Raw genomic sequence first — 13,790 nt, forward strand, 5'->3', positions numbered from 1 at the left:
TCTGCCCTTCTGGGGGCTCTGTCAAAATGGTGAGCTTGGCAATAAATTTTGCCAGGGCCTGTGCTTTGATGGCCGTCATGAGCCTAAATTCAATGTCAAACTCACTTATTTTAATCGTCCATTTCTGTAGCCTCCCGGAGGTTTTCGGTCGATATAGGATTTGCTTAATGGGTTCGTAAGTCTTTACTTGTACCATATAGGATTGAAAGTAAGGTCTAAGCTTCCTCGCTACAACAATCAACACGAGCACCAGCTGTTTAGCCAGACTGTACCTTGTCTCTATGCCTTTGAGGACCTAACTAATGTAGTAGATTAATTTTTTGCCTTTAGGAGTTCTTTCACAAGAACTGCACTGACTGCCCGTGGCAACACCGAAAGGTAGAGACACAGTACGTCACTAGGGCATGGGCTGGTCAGAATAGGAGGCTGTTGTAGTGACTTCTTTAAGGATTCTAGTGATTCTTTGTACTCTTGAGTCCACTCGAAATTGATAGAGTCCCCTATGGCTTTAAAGAAGTGGTAACACTTATCTGCCGCCCAACTCATAAAGCGATTGAGAGCCGCAACGCGCCCTAATAACGCTGAACCTCTTTCTTACTAGTGGGCCTCTTCATTTCTAGTATTGCCTGTATCTTGTCAGGGTTTACCTCAATTCCTCTTTGGGTGATCATGAAGCCTTGGAACTTCCCTCCGGCAGTACCGAAGACACACTTCTCCGGGTTGAACTTCAAGTTATTGTGTCGGGCCACATCAAATACTTTCTGTAGACAAGCCACATGATCTATAGCTTTGGCACTTTTTACTACCATGTCGTCGACATAGACTTCTATGAAATTTTCGATCAGCTCCCAAAAGACTCTTTTCACCATCATTTGGTAGGTTGCTCCTGCATTTTTGTGGCTGAACGGCATGGCCGTGTAACAATATGTCCCACAATCTGTGATAAATAATATCTTCTCCTGGTCGAGCTCAGCCATAGAGATTTGATGGTACCCGAAAAATGCATCCAGGAAGCTAAGTCTTTCATGACCTGACGTGACATCGACTAGGTGGTCAATCTAGGGGAGTGGATATCAGTCCTTTGGGTATGCTTTGTTAAGCCCGATGTAATCTACACACATGCGTTATTTCCCGTTTGACTTTTTCACTAACACGATGTTGGCCAACCACTCAGGGTACTGCACCTCCCAAATAAAACCAGCTTACAGTAGCTTTTCCACCTCTGCCTTTGCCACTTACTACCTTTCAGGGGCGAGGTTCCTCTTTTTCTGTTAGACTGGTTTAGCTCCGGGGAGAACGCCAAGGCGATGTTGAGCGATGGCTATGCTGATCCCAGTAATGTGGTTCGGGCTCCATACAAAAACATCTAGGTTATTTGCCAGGCACCTTACCAACTTCATTTTTCTTAAGATTCTAAACCGGCGCCGATGCTAAACTCTCGTCCTTCTGATACGGAGATCCTTTCAATCATGTCAAGTGGTTCGATCCGCCCCTTCGGAGGTTCGACCTCCAACATCATAACCGATGGTATTCCCTTCACTGATATATTGTCGACATAGCATTCCCTAGATGCTTGCTGGTCTCCTCGTAAGCACCCAATTTCCCTGATGGTTGGGAATTTCATGACATGGTGATAGGTCGAGGGAATGGCTCCAGCTGCATTCAACAATGGCCGACCGTAGATCGCATTATAGGCCATGAGAGTTTTTACAACTAAGAAACTTGCCACAATTACCACAGCGGTTGGATATATACCGAGCGTTACAGGGAGTTCCACGGTCCCTTCTGGAATTACCGTGGCCCTTCCAAAGCCCTGTAGTGGGGTGGTTTCTATTTTCAACTTGTTAGGGGAGATCTTTAACCCCAAAAAACATCCCATGTAAGTATATTTGCAGCGCTTCCCCCATCAACCAGCACTATCTTGACGTCGAAATCAGCTATGTCGCCTACTATCATCGAGTCATCGTCATAGTGGTGTGCTACACCTACCAAATCCTCCTCGTCAAAAGTATTGTTCTGACTAAACCTCGCTTTCCTTTGGATGGAACAGATCCCAAGAGATTGCGCGTATCTTTTTCTTGTCAAGTTTGAATCTCCACCTCCTGCTATCCTTTCTGCAATCACATTTATCACTCCCGCCCTCGACGAGAGGTAGTCCTCTACTTTTTTTTTACCCCGGTTGTCCTTCATATATTTGCCCAAGAGCCCTCGTCTCAAGAGGCGCTCGATCTCATCCTTCAGCTACTGGCACTCTTTTGTATCGTGCCCGTGATCCTTGTGAAAATGACAGTATCTGCCTTAGTTTCTCTTACCGGGTGGCATTGCCATAGGCCTCGGCCATTCAAGCTCCTTCATATCTCGTATCTCCATCAATAGCTTCTTTCGTAGGGTGTTTAAAGGGGTGAACATCCTGGGCTCCTCCGATTTTTTCCTGACTTGTCGGTCTTGCTTTACCCGTCTACTCACTCCTCAGCTTATTTTTGTTGGCAGATCTCAGCTCGTCTCCTGCCTTTCGCTTGTGACTCTCCATTTTCCATCCCTCTCTGAGTTATTTTGTGACCTTCTCCACTTTTTCGGCATCAACATACCTGTCTCCCTTTTTCAATACGTCGTGCATTGACTCTGGGGGGTTTCTTGAAAAGTGACATCTTGAAGGCCCGATTCCAATTTTCGTTCATCAACGCAGTCACCACTGTTGACATTTGGAAATCCTCTATTCCAAGGGACGCTCGGCTGAATCTGGCCAGATACTCTTGTAGAGACTCGTCCTTCTCCTAGACCACCTGCATCAGCCCGATGGCCGTCTTCCTCTTTTTTTTACTACTGAGGAAGTAGGTCACAAAGTTCCTGTAAAGTTCATCAAATGTTCAGATAGATCGGGGGGTAAGTGTCGCCACCTAGTCTCTAGCTTCCAAACCAATTTCTAGTTTCCAACTTATTGGCATGCCTAAGACCACGCATTGCTACATACCGAAATTATCGTACCATGCCAATTGTTCGGAAAAATGCATGTCAAATATTGCTAATGGAATAATAATAAGAAAGAAAAATACGGAGTCCAAAAATATAAGAAAAAGGAGAACCCAAGAATTTACGAGGTTTGGTAAAATTTACTTGTGTTGTCAGGCACTACAAAGCCTGTCCTCTAACTTTAAAAGAGGAATATTACAAACTTTAGTGCAATTGTGAAATTACGTAAAACTATATGATCTTCGAGATATCATCTTCCTAAATCGATATGAACTTAGAAAAGAAAACAATATTTAACATTGATTTTTATTTTTTGAGAGCTCTACTACTCCTTTTCTTAGCTGTGACTATGCAAAGAGTAAATGGCTTGTTATAATTTACAGAGTTTCCATAGGAGGCTCGGCTTTATTCAACTTCAGACTATCCCCTTTAAAAAAGTGTCTAAATGCTGTGGGGTACGTCCAAGCTAATATTTTCCCACTTAATCTTCACAATGATCGTAGCTAGTAGAGAATGCCTTAGCAAGACTGAATGTAGTTCATATAATGAGATTTGACAAAATTTCATATTGGCTATTCAAATTACCACGACTCTCCCAATTTTCTCAGGCCACGAAAAAAAATTAATAAGGTTAGAGAGAGATGCTCTTAAATTTTAGTGAAAGAAAGTCCCACTTGAGTGCCTTGATTTCATGAGTTTTTCTTTATGTTGGGTTTGATTTTTACTTCTTAGTGAAAATCGAATTTAACATATTTCATTTCAGTTTGGTTTGCTCATATCCGAGTTTTTTGGTGGTAACATTTTGGTCATAAGTTATATTGTTCACGGTTCTTGTTCTTGGACATTGTGCCGATTTGGGTTCCTAGTTCCAGCTTTGGTCTACAACACTGATTACTTTTGCTTTCTTTTCATCCAGTTTGTCTTTCTCTTCGATTTTCTTAGCTGGTTTGGTTTTCTTGGGTAGCAAACTGTTCTTTTCTCCTCGGTTCTGGTTTCTTTATTGGCTACCGGGTCCTCCAGTTTCAGGCCAGTATTCTGCTTGTGCTGGTTTTTTATTCTGTTCTTCAGTTCGTTTCTTGGCTACCATTTCTGCGGGGTGTTCTTGATTCTTGGTTCTTCGTTGGAGTTTGTGTTTTCTTGTGTATGTATTGTGTATTTATTCCTGCTGGTCAGTTGATTTTTGAATTTCGTCTTTGGTTTCTGCATTAGCCAGCGTGTTTTTTGGGGTTGGTGGCTGACTTCTGCAGTTTTGGTGTTACCTTAGTCGTGTCTTCTGACCTTTTTGACTTTTTGCAGTATTTTGCTTCTTCTATTCCTGGTTTTCTTTGACCTCTTACTGATTATTTGGTTCTGGGCCGGGTCATTTAACTGACTTTAGACTATCCTATCTTCTCCTGGGCTTTTTTATTTCACGACTGGGCCTTCTTGTTGGGACTATTTGTGTTGGGTCTTTATCAGTTCTCAGTTAATTTTGGGTGGCTCTTATTTTATCTTCGTTCTCTGCTGCCTGTTTCCTTCCCAGCAGGCCATGGTTTTTGCTTTTTCATTGGTAAGAAAAAATATGTTGCAAGCCTTCACTCTGGGTTGACACCTCTTAAGCCCCAGACTGTCCAGCAAGGTGATGGTTCCGGGGGTATTGCTGCCCCTTCGAAGTCCAATATTGCGGAGAGTAATAAGGTGAGTTTGCCTTCACAAAGTGTATCATTGACACTTGGAGAAAATGATAGGGAATCTGAAAATTCTGACTTTGAATTGAATTTGGTGGATTTGAAGCAACAAAATAATGCTAATGTTACTAGAAATGAGGTTGTAAAAGATACTAAAACTCCATAGGTTGATCTCTTTAAAGACGATAGGAAAATGGAGGAAATTTTAAGTTGAAGCCTTTTGAAAATCATTTGGAGGAAGTTGTTTTGGGAGAATTGGATGAAGATAATATCGAGAATACTTGGGGGTATGGTCTCTTGGATACTTTGCTAGTTGGTTTTTGGGAAAAGTGGCTTTACTCCAATTGTGTGATTCTTGGAAGGTCGAGTATAAATTATTTTGTGCACTCAAGCGGGTGGTTGGTTTTCAAATTTGAGACGGATGTGGATAGACTAAGTGTGTTGCATGGTGGTCCGTACTTGGTTTATGGAAGACCATTAATGTTAAAAGTCATGCCCCGTTATTTTGATTTTGATGACAAAAATGTTAGCACTATGTCGGTTTGGGTCAACTTGCCGGGATTGCCTTTAGAGTTTTGGAATACGAATGCTTTGGGTAAAATTGTCTCCAAAGTTGGCAAACCCATTTCGATCGATAAGGTCACGAAAAGTAGAGTAGACTTTCCTATGCAAGAGCACTAGTTGAAGTTGATGCTTCTATCGTGCTTGTATGGGTGGTAAAGATTAGACTTCCAAATGGCATCTTGAGAGAGCAAGAAATTATTTTTGAGCACGAACCTAAATTTTGTGGTTCTTGCAAAATCTTTGGGCATTCATCTATTGGTTGCAATTTTAAGAAAAAATCTATGGGTGACAATAGCAAGCCCATAAGTAGGGAGACATCTAAACCCACTTCACAGGCTGCTCGGGTGAAAATTGGTCAAGCTGGGAATTAAAAAAAGGCAGCAACAAATCAACAGGAAAAGGATTTCGATGGGCAGGATAGGCAGCCTCTAAACTAAATTTGAACTCAGGCTCAACCTGGGGCTATTGACGGGTAGATTAGCCAGGCTGAGGACCAGTCGGACGCCCCCTTTGTTGAGTTAATTCACAGAAGAAATGGGGCTACCCGTAAAAGGAATTCAATTTCTATTGAATCCACCCAACAGCCGACTAGCACATGCTTTCATACGGACTATGTGGTGGCAGATCCTATGTTCAAAATCACAGGGACAACTTCAAAAAATATAAGCAATGAAAAGCTTAAAGGTAAAGTTGATGAGGTAAGGAATGTGGTGAAAACCCCAAAAAGAAGAAAGGTACCTCCCTTGCGTCAACATCATGAAGATCGGCGCATGGAATATTAGGGGCTTTAACCTACCCCTAAAACAAAATGGGGTTAAAGGTTTCATGAAACAACATGAGATTGATGTTATGGGTATTTTGGAAACAAAATTGAAAGATTCAAAACTTTGTGGAATTATGAGGAATAAATTTGGTGGTTTCAACTTTGCAAACAACTTTCAACATCATAAACTAGGCCGTATTTTGGTTTTGTGGAGTTCTATGAAGGCTGAATTGGAAGTTTTGGAGACTACCGCACAAGTCCTCCATTGCTCAATCATGTGCAAAGTAACTTCACGTTCCTTCGTTGTTAGTTTTGTCTATGCATTCCATACTATTGTGACTCGCAAGCCTTTGTGGAATAACATTGAGGAATTCGGTCTTAATTGCTCCTTACCATGGTTGGTCTTAGGGGATTTCAATAATGTGCTAAATTTTGATGAGAATAGTAATGGTGCCGATGTCACGCCGTATGAGATTAAGATTTGGATATATATTGCCATATTGTTGGACTTTTGGATTTGCAGTCGATTGGATGCTTCTATACTTGGAACAATAATTCCGTTTGGAGCAAACTTGATAGAGCCATGATAAATGAAACTTGGATGCTTGAGAGTTATGACAGTTTTGCAAACTTTCTTCCATTGGGGTGCCTCTCCAATCACTCACCTTGTATTGTTTCAATTTTCGGGGAAGTTGATAGGAAGAAAAGGCCCTTCAAATCTTTCAACATGTGGACATGCCATGAGGATTTTCATGAAGTGGTATCAAATGGTTGGAATAAAGTCTTTTTGGGATCTAAACAATTCTCTCTTTGTAAGAAATTACAAAGTCTTAAAGGGATGCTTAAGAAGCTCAACAACAAGCATTTTGCTCACATTTCCTCTCCAGCCGACCTTGCTTCAAAAAAGTTGGAATTGTCACAAGTTGAATTGCATAATGATCAACAAAATCTTCAATTAAAGTGTGAAGTTTTTAGATTGAGAAAGGAGGCTACCACGCTATGTGAAGCGGAAAGGAGTTTCTATTATCAAAAAGCAAAGTGCATGCATTTGAAGAATAGTGATAAATGCACCAAGTATTTCCACTCTTTGGTCAAGAGAAATGCTAAAAGGAACTTCATTCCAGCTATTATCAAGAGGGATGGTAATTACTCTACCTCCCAAGAAGAGGTGGCAACGGAATTCACTCATTTTTATAGTGAATTGTTGGGAAAAAAACTGTTGGACGACAATTTAATGATGAAATTCTAAGAGGTGGATCTATGTTGTCGGAGGAAAATGCTATGTTACTCGTCAGGGACATCACGAGACAAGAGATCAAAGATGCTCTTTTTAGTATTAGGGACGACAAATCACCGGGTTCGGATGAATTCACATCTTGTTTTTTCAAAAAATCATGGGATATTGTTGGCAATGATTTCATGGAGGCAATTGAAGAATTTTTTGCATCGAGGTCTCTACTCAAGCAAATCAATCACACCATCATTGCTTTAGTACCAAAGGGTAATCACTCTACATCGGTTGGGGACTATAGGCCCACTGATTGTTGTAATGTCTTTTATAAAGTCATTACAAAGATCATTGCTTCTCGTTTAAAGCCTATGCTTGTTGACCAAGCACAAACCGCTGTTGTGGAAGGACGGAGCATGATTGAAAATATTCACTTGGCACAAGAGCTTTTGAGGCAATACAATCGCAAGAGGTGGCTCCTAGATGTCTTCTTAAAATTGACCTAAGGAAGGCCTATGACTCGGTGAATTGGGATTTTCTTGCTAAAGTCCTTGAAGAATTGGGTTTCCCCAACATGTTTGTTGATTGGATTATGGAGTATGTGACAATCCATCTTATTCCAATGCTCTTAATGGAGTCTTTCATGGTTTTCTCAAAGGAAATAAAGGTCTACACCAAGGTGACCCGTTATCTCCTTACTTGTTTATCTTATGCCTTGAATATTTCTTTAGAATGGTAAAGGAGGGTACAAAGGATAGCGATTTCAATTTTCATCCTAAATGTGCACACTTTAAGATTACACACTTAGCTTTTGCGGATGATTTGATGCTTTTTGCTAGAGGGGATGTAATGTCGGTGGATATCTTAATGAAATGTCTTTCAAATTTTGGTGCCATGTCGGGTCTCAATATAAATGTTGGGAAATCTTGTATTTACACCGTGGGGATGCATGGTCAAGACTTGGAGGATATCCTTGCTCTTTCTCATCTCCCAATTGGTACCATGCCATTTCGTTACTTGGGCATCCCTCTTGCGGTGAAAAAATTGAAAGTTAGTTCATACGATTCTTTCACCAATAAAATTTCTTCCTATATTGGTACATGGTCGACTTCTTCATTATCATATGCGGGTAGAGCGGAATTTGTGCCAATCATTCTACAAGGAGTGGAATGTTTTTGGTTATCAATTTTTCCCATTCTGGCAACGATAATTTCTAAGATCATCAGTCTTTGTCGAAGGTTCTTATGGGGGTCTAAAAAATCATTGGTAGCTTGGAATCAAATTTGCCTTCCAAAGCATGAGGGCGGGCTCGGTTTTAGAGATATGAAAAGTTGGAATGCTGCTCTCCTTTCCAAAACACTTTAGAACATTCACAGCAAAAAGGATACTCTATGGATTAAATGGGTAAATGAAGTACACCTTCGAGGTTTGGATATTTGGAAATATAGAGTGAAGAAAGATGATTCTCCACTTCTTAAAAAGCTGCTGGAAATAAGAGACAGCATTGTTGAATCACATAGCGACGAACAAGCTGGACTTAACAGATTATGTAGCTGGACAGATTCTGGGATTTTCAGCACCAAAGCTGCCTACGATTTCTTAGGATCGAAAGGAGTTAAAACCGGCTGGCCACCTCTGTTTGGGAATGTTCTATCACTCCTAAACATTCATTCATCCTTTGGTTAGCTGTTCTGGGAAAATTGGAAACTAAAGACAGGTTGACGCATCTTGACTTGACTTGGACCGAATCTGTCCAGGAGTCTTTTATGAAATTGCCCAACACCTCTTCTTTTCATGCCCTTTTTGTAGAGATGTTTGGGATCATATCCGACATTGGTTGGCTATTCGACGTACCACGTCTACCTTGTTGAGTTCTTTAAAATGGATGAAAAAGGAAGCCCGTGGTAAGACTTGGCCAAGTAGAGCAAAACATGTTGCACTTGCAACAACTGTGTACCACATTTGGATGGCAAGGTACAGATGTATTTTTGAAGGTATTAAGCCACATCTTGAATCTATTGTAAGACAAATTAAAACACACGTATACAAAGTTATGTTCACCTCGTATCCGTATGTTTTGATCCAATTTGAATCTTTTGTAGTCGATTTTTAGACCGATGTTGGTTCATCTGTTTTTATTTGATACTCCCGGTATGTCCGGTGTACATATATTGGTTACTTACCTTCTGATTTTTCGGGTATGCCCGGTGTACTTGTAAATTAATTTTGATCTATGGAATTTCACATTTACCGATTAAAAAAAAAAGTTCAAGTTAATTGAAAAATCTGATCTAATCCTCATAATACAAGTTTATATTTGTACTCCCCGAAGAGACAAGGACACAATTCGATTTTATCGATTATATTAAACCTCATAAACTCTTTGTCGGCTGTCGTTCAATCCAACTTCTTCTACCCCCTACAATTTCAACAAGAAACCAAATCTATTCTTCTTAAGGTAGAAAAGCCAATAGTTGATTCATTAATTACATGACTAAGCAAGCAATGTTTGCCATTGATTATGCAAATGAACTTGGTTTTGCATACTGCTGTCTTTATTTTCTTTTGGCTACAACTTCCACTATTGCTTGTTGACAATAGTAACACCGCCACTGCGAAACCTGGCTACCAAAGCACGTGTGGGAATCTAACTATTCCATACCCTTTTGGTATTGGCGTAAATGTTAGTTGTTCCCTCAATCCGTCGTTCAATATCAACTGTGATACAATTTCAGACCCTCCCAAGGCCTTTCTTGGCACAACTGATCTCGAGGTCACAGCTATTTTTGACAACAAAATATGGGTCAAGAATTCCTTAGCATCAGTATGCTATGATAAAGATGGAAATGCACCTACCGATAACTTGGTGTCTATCAGTTTAATGAACACTTCTTTTAGCCTGTCGACTGAAAACCAGCTCATAGTCATTGGATGTGATTCTATTCGTTGTTAGAAGATATGGAAGATTAAATAAGTGCTTGCGTCGATATATGTTCAAAAATCCAGGATTTGAGTGAAGGATTTTGCTCTGGAATTGGCTGTTGCCAGGCCTCCATAACAAAGGGTTTACATTACTGAAAACCAGCTCACAGTCATTGGATGTGATGACTATTCGTTGCTAGAAGATATGGAAGATTCCATAAGTGCTTGCGTTGGTATATGTTCGAAAATCCAGGGTTTGAGTGAAGGAGTTTGCTCTAGAATTGGCTGTTGCCAGGCCTCCATAACAAAGGGTTTACAGTATTTCCATATTTCCCTGACAAGCTTGAATGGTCATCATAATGTCTGGTCATTTAATCCCTATGGCTATGCAGTTCTTGGACAGCTGGATAGGAACACATTTCGTATATCTCATCTCAATAACATGTCGATCTCATTAGATAACGTGCCCTTGGTGATTGAATGGGAAATTGGGGACAAAAATTGAACTGAAGCTCAGAATTCGATTGGCATTAACTTATGTTATGGAGAAAGCATTTGTGTTGATTCTGGTACTGGAATAGGGGGATACAACTGCAAATGCTCTACAGGATCTGCGGGCAATCCTTATCTCAGTCCGGGCTACGTAGGTTAGTTAATAAGGATTTTTCCCTATTCAATAAAAATATGTACACCATCAGTTTTTGGCCTGGCTATTATCGAGCTAATTTGATGAAACTTCCTCTGCTAGATGTTGATGAATGCAAGGATCATCCACATGATGAATTTGCAACCTGCGATAACCTTCTAGGTAATTACAGTTGTGAATGTCGGAAAGGATATCTCGGTGATGGCAGAAAAGATGGTATTGGTTGCTTTCTCATGCAACCTTCAACATACTCCTATAGTTAATGCAGGTAATGAATCTCTCATGCAATGAGTGATGTAGAATTTAGAAAGTATCATTTTTGACATAGGTGGAAAAGACAGTGTAAACTTCTGGTGCATGTTTAGGTTGTGGTTTATAGCTAATGAATTCTTAATAAAACTATCTAAATCTGCCTTTGCAACCAGAGATCATCTGATACATTGGCTATGATGGTACAATTAACTATCTTAAGATCGATGCTATGGATTTTTCATACAGGTTTATGCATAGCCTTGGTATTATTGTTCCTATTGGGGGTTACCTTCGTGTTGTACAAAGTACTGAAGAAGAGGAAAAGAAATAAGCGCAAACAGAAATTTTTCCAGCAAAATGGAGGTCTTTTGTTACAACAACAGATATCATCTAATGAAGATGTCCTTGAGAGAATGAAACTTTTCCGGTCCAAGGAGTTGGAGAAGGCAACTGATCGCTTCAATGAAAGCGAATGATAGGTAAAGGAGGCCGAGGTACGGTCTATAAAGGCATGCTATCAGATGGAAGAATAGTCACAGTGAAGAAATCCCAATCAGTCAATGTAAATCAACTAGAGGAATTTATAAACGAGGTTGTCATACTTTCACAAATAAATCACAGAAATATTGTGAAGCTACTAGGATGTTGTTTAGAGTCTGAAGTTCCATTGCTAGTTTATGAATTCATTTCCAATGGAACCCTCTTTGACCTCATACATGACGAAAGTCCCAATTTTCCATTTTCATGGGATGTGCGCTTGAGAATCGCTGCCGAAGTAGCAAATGCCCTTGCCTATTTGCACTATGCATCTTCCATTCCCATTTATCACCGAGACATCAAGTCGAATAATATGCTTTTAGATGAAAAATATAGCGCTAAAGTGTCTGATTTTGGAATTTCGAAGTCTATTGCATTAGATCAAACGCACTTAACCACCAAGGTCAAAGGGACATTTGGGTATCTAGATCCAGAGTATTTTCAATCAAACCAATTCACAGAAAAGAGTGATGTTTATAGCTTTGGCGTCGTTATGGTGGAGCTTTTGACAGGACAAAAGCCAATATCTTCAAGTCCATCAGAAGAGGAACTAAGTTTAGTAACACTTTCTCTTTTATCCATGAAAGGAAAATAGCTTAACACAATTCTTGATCCTCGAATGCAAGAAAATGGTGCGAAGAAAGAGATCTTTATATATATATATATATAGCTTTTAAAAGTTTATGGTGAATTATTTTAAAACATCAGTAGAAAAGTAATTCAATTACAAAATTGTCATTTGAAATGAGTTATTTACGTTTAAAATTTTCCAGTTTACTATAATTAAAAAGAAAAAATCATTCTTCGCCATTTAGTCCACCACAACCTCCTTCATACCAACCCCATGAAACTACTTGTCAAATTGAAAATAAATAAAAGTAGAATATGAAATTGCTTGTCATTCATTTAATCTAATAATAGAAAAAATCTATTAAAAAAAAGAACGAACTCCAAAAGCTAAAGATCAACTCATATATGTGAAAAAATGAAAAATTATTAAACACAGCATAAACACTAAAATGTGGATCAAAAATATATTAAGAATGCATATAATATTTATAACGTGATTATGTTTAGTACTCCTCAATAATCTTTATTTTTTATGATCAATTATTTTGAAAACAACGAGAAATTTGAATTGTTATGAAATATTTAACTAGAAATATATTTTTCTTATCGGGTTGCATTAATATGAATTTGTAAAGTATTTATAAAATTAATTAAATTTGAATTTTGATTACCCACTATTTTTTTCAGCAAATGAAAGAAGAAGCGCATGTAAAATGATGTGAGATAATTTTATGGTTTACTTCAAAGATTTAGTGCATCTTGGTACGATGCACCTTCAAAAAGAGATATTCGGGATAATCTAATTCACTATTGATTCTCAAGATAATATAGAGAATCAAAATCAAAACGGTAGATTCTTGATCCTTGATCCCAAAATCAACCTGTTTAGTAGAGGAATCGAAGCTGAGCCAATCGGTTCTATCAGACTTTGGTCTAACTCCAATAGTTCCGAGAAAAAACCCGCCATCTTCTCTCCTTCCTTCGAGTTAGTAACTCAAAAAACTAAAGGAAAAAACTCAAGTGCCTGAATAATAGGAAAAATAAAGAAGAAAGAGAGCAAGGGGAGCCGTAGAATAGTGAAATCGATATACTAAATTTTGACTAAAAAATGATATTTGCACTAAAGTTTTAGGGGGAAAAATATATACTAAATTTTGATAAAAAATTGATATTTGCTCTAAAGTTTTAGAAAAAAAAATGAGATATACAATTTTAGATGTCTCCCACCAATTTCGTCCTTTCCATGTAATCTTCAAAAATAATAAATAAATAGTAAAATATTTCGAATGTTGTAAATGGAAAGTCCATTAAAGTTTATTGGTGAATGACATTTGTACCCCTGTAACCCTAGAAATTATTACTATTGTATCCCTGATTCTTACCTATAAATATAGGGTTTTGGTTTTCAATAATACACACAAAAGGTTTATTGAGTTTTCTCTATTCTCTTTTCCTCTCATTTTATAACACGTTATCAGCACGAATCTCTTAGAAGGTAGTAATTTTTTTTCATAATCATCTATCACGTATATCAAAATTAATTTGATAATACGTGAATTTTACATATACATATGTTGAATCTACAATACGTGATCTCATCTTTCTCGATCATTGTGTTTTCTTTGTACCTCTCTTTCAATTAATTAATATTTTTTTCCTTTACATCAATCC

General features: G+C 38.7%; 1 pseudogene; it reads left to right on the forward strand.

Moving 5' to 3' along the window:
* Positions 1-9,077: 9,077 nt before the first annotated feature.
* Positions 9,078-12,144, forward strand: LOC111385225 (annotated as a pseudogene).
* The last annotated feature ends 1,646 nt before the right edge of the window (positions 12,145-13,790 follow it).

The sequence above is a fragment of the Olea europaea genome, unplaced genomic scaffold (assembly GCF_002742605.1).
Source record: "Olea europaea var. sylvestris unplaced genomic scaffold, O_europaea_v1 scaffold311, whole genome shotgun sequence".
In the NCBI taxonomy this organism is placed as follows: Eukaryota; Viridiplantae; Streptophyta; class Magnoliopsida; order Lamiales; family Oleaceae; genus Olea; species Olea europaea.